This window comes from Neofelis nebulosa, chromosome 12, assembly GCF_028018385.1.
Source record: "Neofelis nebulosa isolate mNeoNeb1 chromosome 12, mNeoNeb1.pri, whole genome shotgun sequence".
NCBI classification, from domain to species: domain Eukaryota; kingdom Metazoa; phylum Chordata; class Mammalia; order Carnivora; family Felidae; genus Neofelis; species Neofelis nebulosa.
The window spans coordinates 83,956,488-83,973,853 of NC_080793.1; the positions used below are offsets into that span (position 1 = coordinate 83,956,488).

Sequence of the window (17,366 nt, forward strand, 5' to 3'; positions counted from 1 at the left end):
GAACTGGAAGGTATTATGCTGAGTGACCTAAGTCAGTCAGAGAAGGACAGATATCATATATTTTCACTCATATGTGGAACTTGAGAAACTTAACAGAAGACCATGAGGGAAGGGAAAGGGAAAGGGAAAAAATAGTTACAAACAGAGAGGGAGGGAGGCAAAACACAAGACTCTTAAATACAGAGAACAAACAGGGTGGATGGGGGGGGCGTAAGGGAGAGGGGAAAGTGGGTGATGGGCATTGAGGAGGGCACTTGTTGGGATGAGCACTGGGTATCGTATGTAAGTCAGTGTGACAATAAATTATATTAAAAAAATAAAAATAAAATGTGCTTTTAACTTAGAAAAATAAAATATTAAGTTAACAAGGCAGGGTGCAAGTTACATATAATCAAGTTTGAAAAAGATAACCTCACAACTGTAGATATACACATCCACAAAGGAAAAAAGGACAGGAAGGAAATACTATATATCAAACTGTATGATTACCTCTGGGTGGTTGAATAATAGGTGATTTTTACTTCCAACTCATGTACTTCGTGAATTTTCTAAGTTTTTTGTTATATGTGGGAAAAGAAAAGTCTTTCAATCAAGGAACTGCTACTATGTTTACAAATACCTTTTGAGGCATGAATTGAAATATATGCATACACACACACACGTGTACGTTGGAATTTCTCATTTTTTAATTTCATTTTCTTTAATCCAGGCCTTAATGCTAGAACCCCACATAACTGCTACACTCTTAGGAAACATAATCATTACCAACCTTGTTTTTGTCTCCCATGGTTTCTCTAAATTTATTCTAGGGTTACATCTTCCCCTGCCCAAGGTTAGATCTGGCACTTACCAGAAGCAAAGGTCCCTCTGCTCATCAGATAACCAAAAATGGTCTCATGTCAGTATTTGGTCTAGTCCACTTAGTAATAAAAACCTTAAATATACTTTCTGTAGCCATCTCCCTTCCCCCAGCTGGTCTGGCACAAGCTGGCTGCCAGCGGTGGGAAGGGTTGGGGGGGCTTCTCTTTTCTTTAAAAAAAATTTTTTTAACATTTATTCATTTTTGAGAAGGAGACAGGGCTCAAGTGGGGGAGGGGCAGAGAGAGAGGGAGACAAAGCATCGGAAGCAGGCTCCAGGCTCCGAGCTGTCAGCACAGAGCCCGATGCGGGCTCGAACCACAGACCGCGAGATCATGACCTGAGCCGGCGCCGGACGTTCAACCGATTGAGGCACCCGGGCGCCCCATGGGGGGCTTCTCTTTTCTGACTGATTGTTGGAGGGGGCAGGAAGGTCTTGCTTGAAGAGTTGGAGGACATCCCAAGTAGAGGCACTTAAAAGGCTTGCTAGTTATCTCTCTCTCTTTCTCTGTGGTGTGCTCGCCTAGGATCTGTAGTTACCTCCTCCCATGGTGCTTATGTCCTCACCTTTAGCGGGGAGAGCACACCTCCTCTGGCTGATAGTTCCCCCAGGTGCTCACTCGACCAGGCTCAGAGATGACCACACATCAGCTTTATCACCGGCTCAGTGCCCTCAACTGGTTACATATCATTTACCCTGAAACTCCTCGTACACTCCCTAAGGGCCTTCTCTTTACTTGGCCACCATCAGAGCTGACCCCACGATTCTCTCGTTCTTCTAATTTCCCAGGAAGTACTACAGTCAATCGTATCCCCCAGGCTCCAGGGAACACATACGATACTCTTCAGTGGTCTCACCAAAGCCCCCTGCCCTGGGCTACAGATGATGGGCAGATCCTCACCTGACACTCTGCGTTTTGAGAGTTACTCACAACCACAACTCTCTCCAAATTCCTTTTCCAGTCTCCGCATCTCAAAGTGGACCAGCCAAGCTCTTTAATAGAGCGGGGTGATCACTAAACGGGTCTTAGACAACCTCCCTCCTCAAGTTCTTCGTGGCGGGCCAGCATCTGATCTTGGACTGTGATTAAAAGGCCATCCCTTCAGCTTCTCCTGGCCTCGACTGAATCACGGGTCCTGCTGACAACACAGGTTTTGGTCATGGGTACATCAACTGATTGCTCACTGTGTCCCATTAGACCCACCACCTGACTGTTGGATTCATCCTTCTGAGGCTTTAAAACAACAACAGCAAACACTACCCACCTCCCAGCATTAAAAACCTTCACTGTTTTGTTTTTTCTGGACTACTTAGAGAAATGCATCTAAATTTCTTGATGGGCTTGCAGGACTTTCTACAATCTAATTCCTGTTCATTCTAACTACGCTACTAATAATTTAAAAATCCCCCATTGCTAACGTCTGTAAAAAACGCATCCCTGAAATTTAGTGTCTTAGTGCAACACAACTTTATTTCTTAATCAGGAAGAATCCACTGTGGGTGTCCCTGATCGGTGTTCCGCTTTCCCCTGCTGGGCGGTGTCCTGTATCACTGTGGCTCTGACATCCCCTAGGGTCTCAATGTCCTACAAACCCAGCGGGCTGATTGGAGAATCAGGAATGGTGAAGGAACACCCACTTCCTACCACCGTTGCCACGAGTCCCAGAGCAGACTGCATACCCCAGGTCTGCTCCCCAATCCTTCCGCACCCTACTCTGTGTCCTGGCACACTCCCTGTACGGCTACATTCGAGGGCTTCCCAGCCTTGTCTTCCAGTTGGATTTGGCCAATGGGACACCTCCACAGAAGAATATGGGATGTTTGAAATGAAGCCAGGGTGTTTACTCCCTTCTTTCCTTCCTATGGTGGGGTGTGGGGAGGGAGTGGGAGGTTGGACTTAGACTGCTATGTCCTGAAAGTTATAGTTCCTTTCTTGTGAGCCTCCCCAGATAACTCCTATTTGGGGCTCTAGAAACTGTACCCTTCTCTTACCACTCAGGCCTAAGGCAGACAACGAGGTTAGTTCTGGTCTCGAGATACCATGCTGTCCCTTGTAGTCTCCTTGTACTCTTCCCCCACACTTTTGCCAACAGTGCCTTCCCTAAATGCTCTTCGAATTACCAATCTGAATGTATTGTCATCCATTCACCGTCCAGACCCTCCAGGTAAAGACCCACTTACAGTCCATCAGCAAGGGTCAATCACACGGCCTCACCAAGATACGAGGAAGTCTGGCTATGGAAGAGGGACCGCAAGTTCGGGGGGACAGCTTGCTCTCCTGGCCACACTAGAGATCCGAGTGCCTCTCCACAAATCTAGGTGGGTCTCCATGCCTTCAATGTTGACCTTCTCCATTCTCCATTTGGCTTCCCACCTACACTCCTAGGCCCACTTCTTTTTTTTTTTTTTTTTTTAAATTTTTTTTTCAACGTTTTTAATTTATTTTTGGGACAGAGAGAGACAGAGCATGAACGGGGGAGGGGCAGAGAGAGAGGGAGACACAGAATCGGAAACAGGCTCCAGGCTCCGAGCCATCAGCCCAGAGCCTGACGCGGGGCTCGAACTCACAGACCGCGAGATCGTGACCTGGCTGAAGTCGGACGCTTAACCGACTGCGCCACCCAGGCGCCCCTCCTAGGCCCACTTCTAACACCATTCTCCCCACCCAGTCCCTGTTCATACAACAGCCAGACCCATTGGTTCCCTTATCCCAGTAAGTGTGGTTTCATAAATGACTTCTGGGGTATTCTGTTACTTTCATGGTTGGCAACTACTTTTCTGATAAAATTTCTGCAGCCATCTACATTTTCAAAAAGAAGAATGCTGGAGATACTGAGTAAGAATAATTATATCCTCCGCTGTGCCTGTACAGACCTTCTAGGTCGTGAAACTGGCTCATAACAAGGTCGTTTTGACATACTGGGCACTAAGCGCCCTTGGAAGAAGCCCCAGACAGATTTGCTTTATATTTAACTTTCTCTTATTACTAAGCAGCCTTTTAACAAAAATCCCTGTGTATCCACTTATCTGAAGGAAGATTTGATTCTCTAAACATGTGAGAAAAGGCAGAACAAAGAATATGGAAAAGCATATTAAGCAAACACTTCTCACGAACAGAAAAATACTGTGCTCTTAAGGTGTTCAGCAGTGGTAAATTATATGCACTTAATTGCCCTTAAAAGAGATATGCCATCAACTGCAGATGAGATTTTTGATTTAGGATAGAACAGCATCATGAATGTTGCCAGAGTAATCCTTTCAAAATATTAGTGTATGCTGAGACATGCACCATAAACGTGCCATGGTATAATATCCTTAACACTGGACACACCAGGGAACAAAGTCTGTATATTCAAATAAAAATAAATAGAAACATTATTTGATAAAAACTACAAATTTAGATTCAAAAAATAAAAACAAAAAAGGATTAATTTTTCACCTCCTGAGAATCAACCAAAATCAAGTTTCATCTAGTCTTACAGTATTATATTTCCTGTAAGGGAGTTGTTGATTTTTTTTCAAGTTTATTTATTTATTTTGAGAGAGAGAGAGAGAGAGAGAAAGGAAAGAGTGTGGGGGGGAGGGGCAAAGAGAGAGGAAGAGAGAATCCCAAGCAGCCTCCACGCTGCCAGCAGGAAGCCCAACATAGGACTGGAACCCAAGAACCGTGAGATCGTAATTTGAGTCAAAATCAAAAGTCGGATGCTCAACCAACGGAGCTACCCAGGCGCCCTAGGAATTGTTGATTTTAAAGGGAAATTATTTCGCTGGCGCTAAGCACTGTTTGGGGAGGAACAACACAGTCCTAATGACAGATGTTGCTAACTGCCTGCATTATCTATCTGTCCCTCTTATTTAGCAGTTGTTCTCAATGAGGGCTGATTTCGTCCTCCAAGGGACACCTGCCAGTGTCTGGAGACAGTTTTGGTTGTCATACTTAGGAGGTGCCACGGACATCAATTGGGCAGGCCAGGGATGCTGCTAACACCCTACACCACACAGCACAGCCGCCTTGACAAAGACTTACCCAGCTCCTAATGTCAAGAGTGCCAATGTCAAGAGACCCTATTATACAGTAAGAGAAACTTTAATTGGGTATTTTGCCTGGTTTCTCTTGCAACTAGGTGTAGTCAGGTGACTAATTTCTGACTAGTGAGAGGAAATGATGTGGCCAGCTCGCAGGTCACACTTTTTTTTTTTTTTTTTTTAATGTTTATTTTTGAGACAGAGAGAGACAGAGCATGAGCAGGGGAGAGGCAGAGAGAGGGAGACACAGAATCCGAAGCAGGCTCCAGGCTCCGAGCTGTCAGCACAGAGCCCGACACGGGGCTTGAACTCGTCAACTGCGAAATCATGACCTGAGCTGAAGTCGGACGCTCAACCGACTGAGCCACCCAGGCACCCCTCCCAGGTCACAGTGTTAACAGGGAGAGTGTCCTCTGCAGAGGAGATGACTAGAGATGAAGCAGCCCCTCCTTGATCGTATCTGGAAGCCGCACAATGAGAACGACAGCAAAACAAGATGGAAACTCGGGCCCCTGAAGACTCTGCAGAGGAAGTAAGTTACCCCTGAACTGTTATACATGAGACAAATAAACTTCCACTTTGTGTGAGCCATGGTCATTCTGTTCTTGCTTTTATACGTAACTGAACCCGTATTCCGAGGGCTTGTATTCTGTGAAATGAGGTGTGAATGTTCTTTACCCGAACAGTGATGCAGGCTCAAAAACATCTCAGACTGAAAGAGAAATGTCTAGGGGCACCTGGGCGGCTCAGTCGGTTGAGCGTCCGACTTCGGCTCATGTCATGATCTCACAGTTCGTGGGTTCAAGCCCCGCATCGGGCTCTGTGCTGACAGCTCGGAGCCTGGAGCCTGCTTTGGATTCTGTGCCTCCCTCTCTCTCTGCTCCTCCCCTGCTCACACACTGTCTCTCTCTCAAAAATAAAGATAAAAAAAGAATTTTTTTTGAAAGAGAAAAGTCTACACAGAGAGCAATGATTAATTAAAAAAACAAAACAAAACTAACTCAGGCTCATTGAGTACAAGTCAAGTAACTCTTAACTATAGAAAGTAAAGCAGGGAGCCCGCAACCCTGAGGACAAGTGGCCACCGTGGCCAAATACCTGGCTCAGGTCACTGGGATGGCTCTGCCCAGGTCCCGCGGCAGGAGTTTGCACAGCTATGAACTCCTACTCAAGGGAAATGCTAAGTCCATGGGCGGCTTCTCTACATGTAGTCAAAGGTGGCCTCAGCCAGGGAGCACCTGCTGGAGGCACTCAGAGCCCAGGCCCAGGAGGACAGAGGGAAGGAGCCCAAAGGACCAGTCAGCTCCTCTCGCCACACCCTGCCTACCACCTGTCATCTATAGCTTGGTAATAAATAGCTTTAATGCATTTCTCAAAAAAAAGGAAGTAAAACATGAATGTGCCCTTCTCGATCTTGCTCCTCGGGGTTAACTATCGTCACTTTTTTTGTGTGTGTCCTAGACTTTTTTCTCTACACAATGAAAATGCATGCGTGTGTGTGTGTGTGTGTGTGTGTGTGTGTGTGTTAAAGAATAAAAATGGATCTTACTATCCATGCTCTACCACAGTTTGCTGTTTTCATACAATATCCTTCCATGTCTGTCTCTACAGATTTTTAAAAATTTTTTTTAATGTTTATTTATTTTTGAGAGAGAGAGAGACACACACACAGCATGAGTGGGGAAAGGGCAGAGAGAGAGGGAGACACAGAATCCGAAGCAGGCTCCAGGCTCTGAGCTGTCGGGACAGAGCCCGATGCAGGCTCGAACTCATGAACCGTGAGATCATGACCTGAACAGAAGTCGGAAGCTTTACCGACTGAGCCACCCAGGCGCCCCAGATTCTTTTTTTTTTTTTTTTTTTTTATGTTTTAGTTTTAATTTTGAGAGACAGAGAGTGGACACCCAAGACAGTGGGGGAGGGACAGAGAGAAGGAGACAGAGAATCTGGAGCGGGCTCTGCACTGACAGCACACAGCCTGACCTGGGGCTTGAACCCACAAACCGTGACGTGAGATCACGACCTGAGCTAAAATCGGACGCTTAACCGACTGAACCACCCAGGCGCCCCCAGAATCTCACCGTCTCTAATGGTTATAGAGAGTTTCGTGGTTCGCGTGTAACACAACTCTTTGAACCATTTTCCTTTGAAAGCAATTAGGATTCTTGTTCTCTCTAAGAGCAAATAATGCTGCAATGAATACTCCTGCTTGTATATTCACGCCCATTTCTTTCTTATTTCTGCAGCATAGAGTCTTAGAAGAAGAACCGTTCGATGGAAAGACATGCACATTTCTACTTTTGGTGGGGTGCTGCCAGAAAGCTTTCCAAACGAGATTTCATCAGTTTATATTCTCACCAACAGAGAAGACGAATGTGCTTATCATCAAACCCTCACCAACAGAGCTACCATTGATACTGTTCATTTTTGCTAATCTTGCTGGTTTAGCGCCCATTTTCCTGATCACCGAGACTAGGGAGACCCTTTTTGCATCTTCACTCTATTATCTGCCTCTAAATGAATAATTTTCATTTCTTGGGGCACCTGGGTGGCTGAGCGAGGCGTCTGACTTCGGCTCAGGTCAAGATCTCGCAGTTCATGAGTTCGAGCCCCGCATCAGGCTCTGTGCGGACAGCTCAGAGCCTGGAGCCCGCTTCAGGTTCTGTGTCCTCTCTCTCTGCCCCTCCCCAACTCATACTCGGTCTCTCTCTCTCTCTCTCTCTCTCTCTCTCAAAAAAAAATGTTATAGAAATAATTTTCATTTCTTTATGGTTACACACTACTAGCCACACTCAATTATTTTATATTAATTAAAGCTCACGTGCATTTACAAAATAATGCCCCTGGAAATTCTGAAATAGGAAGATTCTATGCCTGCTGTCCGGAGTTTTTATTTTTGAAGGTATAAGCTCTCACAGGGCAGAAACAGTAACCGTCTCTTAATCATCTACCAAACGGTTCTCCTTTATTTATTTTTTTTACCATAATACAGTTTTTGCATTTCTTCAGATAGTTCTTAAGACTTAAAGTAGGGGGCGCCTGGGTAGCTCAATCGGTTGAGCGTCCAACTTCGGCTCAGGTCATGGTCTCGCGGTCCGTGAGTTCGAGCCCCGCATCGGGCTCTGTGCTGACAGCTCGGAGCCTGGAGCCTATTTCAGATTCTGTGTCTCCCTCTCTCTCTGCCCCTCCCCTGCTCATGCTCTGTCTCTCTCTGTCTCAAAAATAAATAAAAACATTTAAAAAAAAAAAAAAGACAAAGTAGTATCTTAGAAGAATTTATACTTCTATTCGTTTTGTGTTTTTTTTTTTTTTTTTTTTTTTTTTTTTTTGCAAATAGCGATATAGTGCTCTGTAATTGGCTCACCGGGACAGGGGGCTCTTTTGGGGGAACATGTAACAGCAGCCTGGGGGGAGGGAGAGGCAGAGAAACATACCCGGGCAGAGATACAGAGGAACTGTCAAGATGCTACCTGTCCTTTTAGAGTCTTACACTGTATCGTTAGAAGGGGCCTTGCAGGTGGCCTTCTCTGTGCTGAGAAGTGATCAGGTATGTGGAGCTGGAACTGTCTCACAGGATGGTGCCTTTCCTGCCACACCTCTGCTTCTTTCCGTCCTTCCGGAGGGGGTAGGTACTGCAGCATACGAAGACCACGTCACCATTCTGTTGGCTCCTGGCACTTCCCGGGTGCTTACTGAGATCTAGGTGCTGTACTAAGTGCACGGGAGGCATTTTCTCCTTGGTGTACGTTATCCCCACAACACTACAAGGAAGGTAAAACTGTTGCTCGTGATTTATTTACAATGACACCGGCTCAGAAAGACAGAGAAGCTTACTCAAGGCCACAAAGTGAGGAGGTGACGAAGCTGGCCCTGGAAGGCAGATCGGCTAACCCCCAGTCTGTGTTCGCGACCATCACATGCGACATCAGGACTGGACACAGAAATACAGATATGCCAGCTTAGCCAGTTGGTTTAGCACAGGCCCAGCTCAATTCTACGGCAAGTCTAACTACCACGGTACGAACTTGGCGGTGTGGGTCTATTTCCAGGCCATAACCAAGCCAGGTTCCATCCTTTTTATCTGTGTTCTCCACCGACCAGCAGATGCGTGGTTTGCCCAGAGGCGTGGAGGTGGGTCAGAGCCACGCCTCATCCCTAGAGAGTCCCCAGGAGACATTTTCACAGCACTCTGCCAGGTAAGGCACATGGAAACACGGGCACTGGTTTGAAGAGCAGTCCAGGTGGGGCCAAAGCGGAAAGGTTTCAGCGCAATGTCGGCATTTGGGGATGTTTCGGGAAAAAATGAGCATCTAGGCTCATCTCCTGGCTTTACATAAGACAGCGACCAGACAAGCAACCAAGCCCTCCCCGCCCAAGGCTTCAGCAACCGCACTCTCTCCACCATCCTTGCTGGCCTTACATCATCCCCACCTACTCAGAGGACACTAACCCCTTGCCCCGCCCCAGGTCTCCTGCCCCCCCAAAGCTCTTGCTGCATGAGAAGGATGGATGGACGAAGAGACACACAGACACACATAGACTGCTGTTACCATTTCAGGGATTAGGAGAGGAGAGTTACAACTCCTTCAAGGAGGCAAAGACCTTGAGGGCAACTTACTATACCTCTGCAGCAAATAAGATTTTGTTCTTTTATTACCGACGCCAAGACACCTCCTCCAACCTTTCTCCTTCGTTCCACCAAGCGACCTCCTTCAGTATTCAATAGACGCATGTACGCAGCTCAGGAAGAGAAATAACCCAGTGCCCGGTGCTCTCATAGAGTCAGCGGGTCCGCTGGTTACTCCTTGGTAGTTAATTAATTCAAGACGTATATTCTTGGACTTCAGGAAACAGGAGGGCTTGCTGGCTACCCGTTTACCCAAACAAGGAGAACAAAGCCAGAAATGAAACTTCTTTCTGGGGCGGGGATCCCTGGATTCATTTTTTTTCCCGTTTGAGCCTAGATTTGTATGCGTCACTTAACTTTTTTTTTTTTTAATTTTTTTTAAACATTTATTTATTTTTGAGACAGAGAGAGACAGAGCACAAACAGGGGAGGGTCAGAGAGAGAGGAAGACACAGAATCCGAAACAGGCTCCAGGCTCTGGGCTGTCAGCACAGAGCCCGACGCGGGGCTCGAATTCACAGACCGCGAGATCATGACCTGAGCCGAAGTCGGCCGCTCAACCGACTGAGCCACCCAGGTGCCCCTAAACTTTCTTAATAACTAAGTTTTTTGCTCTGTAAAGAAAGACAGGTAAAATGGGGACAACGATCAACGATAAAGAAGCAGGCCTAAGAAGAAAGAAAACTAGCTTTGCTTTTCCTTCCAAATTTCTCTCACTTTAATTTTCCTTCTTGGTTTAATTTTCAAGATGAACTCTCTGAGTAGGCCAGAGGGAATTTTCTAAGGATACATATCTCATATATATCCTACAACAGATGATCCCATCATCTATACAGAACATATACCCTATATAGGGACCTAAGATTTAAAAGGAAGAAAGGGGATGGATTTGATTGCTTAATGTGACAGAATCATACAGGAAACAAACCAAAACTACAGTGTTTTTTACAGGGTGACAACGAAAAGCATCATTTGCTAGTGATGTGCTGTTTTCCAGTCTTGAACCACTTTTCTCTGTGCAGGCCCTCAATACTTCCTAGAGGCTACACCGAGCAGGTAGAGGACCCAAGGGGTGAGGGATGTTGATAAAGGGATTTTAAAAAATGGCCTCTCTTTAAATGTCTACGATCAGGCTGTCTTCCCTGAATGAATGCAAAGTGAAGCTATCTCTCCATTCACAATTAAATTATGGGAAATGAGGGGCGCCTCGGTGGCCCAGTCAGTTGAGCGACCAACTTCAGTTCAGGTCATGATCTCACGGTTCGTGGGTTCGAGCCCCGTGTCGGGCTCTGTACTGACAGCTCGGAGCCTGGAGCGTGCTTCACATTCTGTGTTTCCCTCTCTCTCCGCTCCTCCCCTACTCATGCTGTCTCTCTCTGTCTCAGAAATAAATAAACATTAAAAAAAATTATGGGAGATGATAATAGTAATTATTTATTGTATTATTACTGCCTGCTCAGTAGCTCTGCCCGTATTTCTGGAAAGCCATAGGAAAACAATGCCAAGAGAATTATAAACAAAAAGATCTGAAATGTTCAGTATTTACCTGAAGGGGTTATAAATTTGGAATGTAGGTGTTTGCTTCATACCAAAAGATTGTTTTTCTTTTAAATCTTTATTTGAGAGACAGAGAAAGTACGAGCAAGGGAGAGTCCCAAGCAGGCCCTGCACAGTGCAAAGCCTGATGTGGGGCTCGATCTCATGAATCATGAGATCGTGACCTGAGCCAAAATCAAGAGTCAGATGCTCAACCGATTGAGTCACTCACGCCCCCCACAAAAGATTGTTTTTTAGGATAGAAAGCCTCGAATATAAGGATTTCTTTGGTGAGATATGTTTATATAATATTGCCATAAGTTTCGCAGTAACTGTTGTTAAGTTATGTGCCAGGTCAAGTTAACATAACTTTTTTGCCATAAATCTATTACCTCCATTTTACAAAAAAATAAACTGAAGTTCAGAAAGATTATACACTCTATACACTAAAAGTGTACAGACTGATATATCAGAGGCTAGGTATATATTTTGCAAGAATCTCTATAATCATGCTACAGCACTGACATTAGGGAATCATTTTAAATACTAAGCTCACTTCCAAGTTTGGATTAAGCATTCTTTGCCCACGTAAACTCGATGTTTCAAGATCTAGGAGTACACTGTATTCAAGATGTGATTTTGTCTCTGCACACTCTCTCAGAACTACCCTAGATTTTAGTTTCTAAAATCCCCTATCTTAGAACCCTATTTAAAAAACAACAACAAGGGGCACCTGGGGGGCCAGTCGGTTGGGTGTCCAATTTCGGCTCAGGTCATGATTTCATGGTTTGTGGGTTCGAGCCCCGTGTCAGGCTCTGCGCTGACAGCTCATAGCTTGGATCCCGCTTTGGATTCTGTCTCTCTCTCTCTCTCTCTGCTCCTCCCCCGCTCATGCTATGCGTCTCTCAAAAATAAGTAAATGTTGGGGCGCCTGGGTGGCTCAGTCGGTTAAGTGTCCGACTTCAGCCCGGGTCACGATCTCACGGTCCGTGAGTTCGAGCCCCGCGTCGGGCTCTGGGCTCATGGCTCAGAGCCTGGAGCCTGCTTCCCATTCTGTGTCTCCCTCTCTCTCTGCCCCTCCCCCGTTCATGCTCTGTCTCTCTCTGTCTCAAAAATAAATAAACATTAAAAAAAAAAAAAGTAAATGTTAAAAAATAGGAAGAAAATAAAAGAAAAACAACAAAAACCCCAGCCATGTTAGGTGTTGGGGACTCTGCCATCTGCCCGCAGCTCCCCCATTCCACATCTGATGGCTGTGACTCCCTTGCCTTCTGTACGTCTCCATAGTTGACTTCCAGATCACTGTGATTTCCCTGGATCAGCCCTCCTGCCAGGAAAGCTCCTTAGGTCTCAAAGCTCCTTGGAGAACGGAAGCCCTCTCAAAACCTAGCCGGACATCCAGCCGCAAAGGGAGATACAACAGTCCCCAGCCAGGGGCTGCCTGACTGGCTCAGTTGGTTAAGTGTCCGAGTCTTGCTTTTGACTCCGGGCATGACCCCATGGTTCGGGAGATCGAGTCCCGTGTCAGGCTCTGCACTGACAGCACAGAGCCTGCTAGGGATTCTGGCTTCTTCTATTCTCTCTCTCTCTCAAAAATAAGTAAACATTAAATAACAAACATTAAAAAAAAAAAAGAGTCCCTGGCCAGGGGGCTGCAGGTCACCAAGGTGAAGTGATGGGCGGCAGGGGCCAGGATCTCCCCCTGCAGTCCTGAGAAGCTCTACTGGGGGCCCTGCCTGCTTCACATGCTTCTGCATTCACCACAGCTCTGGGTCACAGAGAAGCTTCTTCCAGATTCCTACCGTGGCACCATTCCACCATCTCACTGTCCCAGGCTCCCTCCCTCCTCCTGCCACTGGTGCTGGACGCTGGGGGTGCAGACGGGGGGGGGGGACGGCCCCCAGACACAAGTGAAAAGACACTTAATTGGATCTCTCCGCTTCGCCACGGACCAGCTTTTTGACCAATGGTAGAAAAAGAGAAGAAAAAACATTCACGGACGACTCTTACCCCGACTTCCTAAGGCCCACCGTATTAATTTGCGTATTAACATGGACAGACATGTCCATACAACATGTCCGTATTAACATGGACAGACCTCTGGTATCAGGAAAGAGGCAGAAAAACCGGAGTCTGGGGCCCCTCCCGATGCCGAGGGGTGGGGGGCTGTGAGACTCTGAGAAAGCTACGTGGTATCGCTGGGTCTCAGTTTCCTCCCCTACAAACGACGGCATTTGAGTAGACGATGGCCAAGATCACATTTAAAAATGTCTAGGTCAAACCGAATTTATTTTCCTGTATATACGGTCACCAAGCAGAAGTCACTTGCTCTGGAAATTTTAACCTAATTTATTCCAACATTATCTCTCTGGGTTTTGTTTTGTTTTCAGGTACAGCCGCTTCATTAAACAATAGAGCACAAGACGAAAGGCAGCGCATTTCGTCTACTTCAGATGACAAGTCTTTCAAGTTAAGACCGAACTGAGAAGGAGAACAGGGAAGTCATTTCTCACGAGGGAAACCAGAGGAAGCAACCTTGGCTTCGCGCATGTGCAATTTCCGGAAGTGTCAGCGGGGGAGCGGCCACGGGCTGTTTGTTTCTGCCTTTTCTCTTGAACTCCGAGAGAGCATTGTTACAATGGTTTTGATGTCGCCTAAGGTCAAAAGGACTGGGGTCAAAGCTGCCCGCTGATGAGCCCCTCGTTCAGGATTCTTCCCACCGGAGCTCACCACCAGACTGTGACCCCTTCCTGGACCGTCAGAGGATGAGACTGTGCTTAGCCAGTTTCTTTTCAACCTCTGGACTTGACCCCCAACCAACGAGTCTTCTAAGGGAACCACCCAAAATGGATCCCTGATGGCCCCGGCTGGTAAGTGACCTGCTGGGACAGCACAAGTGAAAGCACCTGACCCATAGCCCATTGCTCAATGGAGGGGTGTTTCCTTCGCCCTTTCCTAGTAACGGAGGAAACCGTGGTGGATTCTGCTGCCAGACCCCTGACTCCGCACTGGCGAATGACCTTCACTACCAACTAAAGGAACAAGAACCAACTAAATGTCTGCTGCGCTCAGCACTCAATTCGGTACTGGCTGAACGACTGAGCAGATGCTACTGGAAAAACGAAGGCCATCCTGACATTAAGATTCTATGAGCCTATGGAGGCATCACGCCTGCTGTGGGGGGTTCCCCTCTTTAGGCCCTGCAGCAGCCATATTTCAGGATGCACATAAGCAAGCAGTTGTCTGTTTAGAAATTTCTGTATTGTTCTCTCCTCCTTGTTCCTTGGGTCTCTGTGCAAAAGGCCTGACTGATTCTCAACCTTGTCTCTGTCTTCTGAGCCACACCTCTACTCTCCGCTCTTTTAGGCCACTCTGATGGGTCCTGTCCCTGGGCACCAGCATTTCACCTCCCTCCCAGAACCAGTATCTGATAGGCCTTGGCCTTAGGCTGTTACTGGAAGGTTGATTAGAAACAGCTTGGCTTGTGAGATGGACATACCAGATACAGGACATGACCTGGGGAAAACTTCTCCAGTCTGGCCGGGTCAAAGGATAGCCTTTCCCAAGAGGGGTTCATGTCTCACTGTGAAGTGAGGTGAGCGAAAGCAGGTCCAGTCTCTATCACCGACCGCCACAACCCAAACGTGCAGGTGGTTCTGGTGCCCCGGGGCCACAGCTCGTCATCCTTCCAAGCTCCCGTGGCAAAGGGGTGTTATTTTCCTGGGAGGGAAACCACCTGCCCTCAGCCAGCCCTCCAACAGGAGCATTATTGGAAATACCTGTGTCTCTATCCCATGATTTAATTTGTTTGGAATTTAACCACCTGGCAAGGGGGAAAAACCCCAAACGGTATGGAAATTTTCTTTCAAAGATTCCAAAAGGAACAAGGAAATACAAATCATTCTTCTTACCCTCTGTCTGTGAGTAGAACACAGCACCCGGGCAGGGCTCTAGCGGCCTCCTAGTCATTTCTTCCTTTCCTGTTTCTCCCCCAACCCCTGCTTTTTTTTTTTTTTTTTTCCCAATTATTTGCTGTTATAATGGTCTCTCCCACGATTTGACCACACCGAGGTCCACTTCCTCACCTGCCCTCGGGTTCCCTGACTGGGCTGTCATGATAAAGAATGGACGAGGGTAAGGCGTTCCTCTGTCTTCACATTCCTAATCCTCTTCTGGAATTCTGTGCTTGGTTATGGAAACTGTATCGTGACCCCAAACCGAAACAGTACATCTAAGTTCTCAACCACAGTATCCACAGATGTCAAGAGGAGACGGAAGCTGATTTCTGTCGCCGAGGACAAAAGCCCGAGAGAACTCGCAAGTGGCATTTTGGCAACGCGTGAGCAAACCGATGCCCTACAGAAATTTCCCGGGGCCAGGCACTCTCCTGGTATGTTTACTCCACAAGCCAAGCTCTTTCTAAGTTCATCAACTCCCGACATAGCCTTCTAAAGCCAAGCATCAGATAAGCCATAGATTCCTTTAGGCCAGGGTTTCTCAACCTTGGCACCACGGACATTTGAGACTGGATAACCCTTTGTTGTGTATGTGGAGGGCTGTCCTGTGCACTGGTCTCTACTCCCTAGATGCCAGTAAGCATCACTTCCTCCAAACTGACAGTCAAGAATGTGTCCACATGTTGCCAAACGCCCCCCCCCCCCCCCGAGGGAAGGGGCGGGGCAAAGAGCCCCAGTTGAAAACCACAGCTTCATCTAAGTACAAAACCCTCACACTATCCACCAGCATAAATCACCCTTTTATTTGCGGTGAATACACGTCACTTTATGTTGTCTGCGTATGTCATTCACGACAATGGAATGCCTTCTATTTATCAAGAATGGGGTCTTCAAACTTCACAGTTGTTTAAAAAAGATTTTTTTTAATGTTTATTTTTGAGAGAGACAGAGACAGAGCGTGGGGGGGGGGGCGAGGGGGGGCAAGGGCAGAGAGAGAGGGAGACACAGAATCTGAAACAGGCTCCAGGCTCTGAGCGGTCAGCGCAGAGCCTGACGCAGGGCTCGAACTCACAGAGTGCGAGATCATGACCTGAGCTGAAGTCGGATGCCCAACTGACTGAGCCACCCAAGCGCCCCAAAACTTCACAGTTGTTTTAACTCACATTTTGCTTCATCAAGCCAAGTGCAAAATGCTAGCAATGAAATGATTAAAAAAGGAAAAAAACAAGGGACGCCTGGGTGGCTCTGCCGGTTGAGTGTCCAACGTCAGCTCAAGTCACGATCTCACGGTTTGTGGGTTTGAGGTCCGCATCGGGCTCTGTGCTGACAGCTCAGAGCCTATAGCCTGCTACAGGTTCTCTCTCTCTCGCTCTCAAAAATAAATAAATAAACATTAAAAAAATGAAAAAAACAACGATGGAGAAGCAGGACAGGAAAGTACTCTGTTCGCCTTTGTCCTGATCCTGGTCCTTAAAAACGCGGCTGGCATCATGTGTGTACAAATAAGCCTGCCCACCCTCTCTGCCTTCCACGTATGCATGCACACGTACACACAAACGCAGGGGCTACTGTGCATACAGCAGGCAACACTCTAGTTCTCAAGGGCAAACTGCATAGGGAATGTTTCGGCCATGTGCGCGTGAGAAACGCCCAAGGGGAGATCGACACGAAGGGCATCTCTGGGGCTCATGGCTTGGCCTGGTCACCCCACGAATTTGTCAAGGGTGCTGCAAAAGAGTACAGCACACTGAGAAGGGTCCAGATACTGGCCGCCAGGGCTCCAACTCTGCGTGTTGCACGCAGCACGCTCTTGGCCACCGAGTGGAGTATTTGGGCATCTATCTTCTTCTATGTTAATGAACAGTCTTTTTCAGACGCACTTCCAACTCTACCAGCCTAAGTTTCTAAGAATATAATGCAGACAAATGTCACTTCCACCCACCCCACAATCCTTCTCTGTTCTAAATTAATCATTTCTGCTATTTCCACCTTGAGTGATGGTGACTATACCCCTTTCGTCAGCAACGGCAAAACGCGCACACGGTATCCACTCTGCTTTCAAGAAAAAGGATTAATCCTGTCATCAGACGTGATGATCTTATTCCTATTTTATGCCCAACGTTAAATCTCTGAGGACAGCTAACGTTCCCTTTTCAAAGAGATATTAAAAAGATCCATTCAAGTCTATCCAAACTGGATGCTGGAAAATACCAGTCCCATGGTACATGTGAAGTCACCAACATATTTCTAGCCCTGGATCCCAATCCAGAGATCACTTGACTCTATATCCCATGTAGAGATTTTCCATCCATCATTTCCTCCTTCCAGACATGCTTCATAAACGGGATCTGCTTCTGTAGAC

At 46.9% G+C, this 17,366-nt stretch overlaps 1 protein-coding gene across 8 annotated transcripts in view; it reads right to left on the bottom strand.

Annotated features, from left to right (window-relative positions):
* Positions 1 to 17,366, bottom strand: part of PIP5K1B (phosphatidylinositol-4-phosphate 5-kinase type 1 beta) — a 313,556-nt gene that overhangs the window by 149,481 nt on the left and 146,709 nt on the right. The window contains exon 1 of one of the 8 annotated variants that reach the window (XM_058695769.1): positions 8,376 to 8,624. The exons of the other annotated variants lie outside the window; for them this stretch is intronic. The gene's annotated coding sequence lies outside the window, so the exon portion shown is untranslated. Of the gene's footprint in view, positions 1 to 8,375; positions 8,625 to 17,366 lie in introns of those variants that run through there. 8 annotated transcript variants of the gene reach the window in all.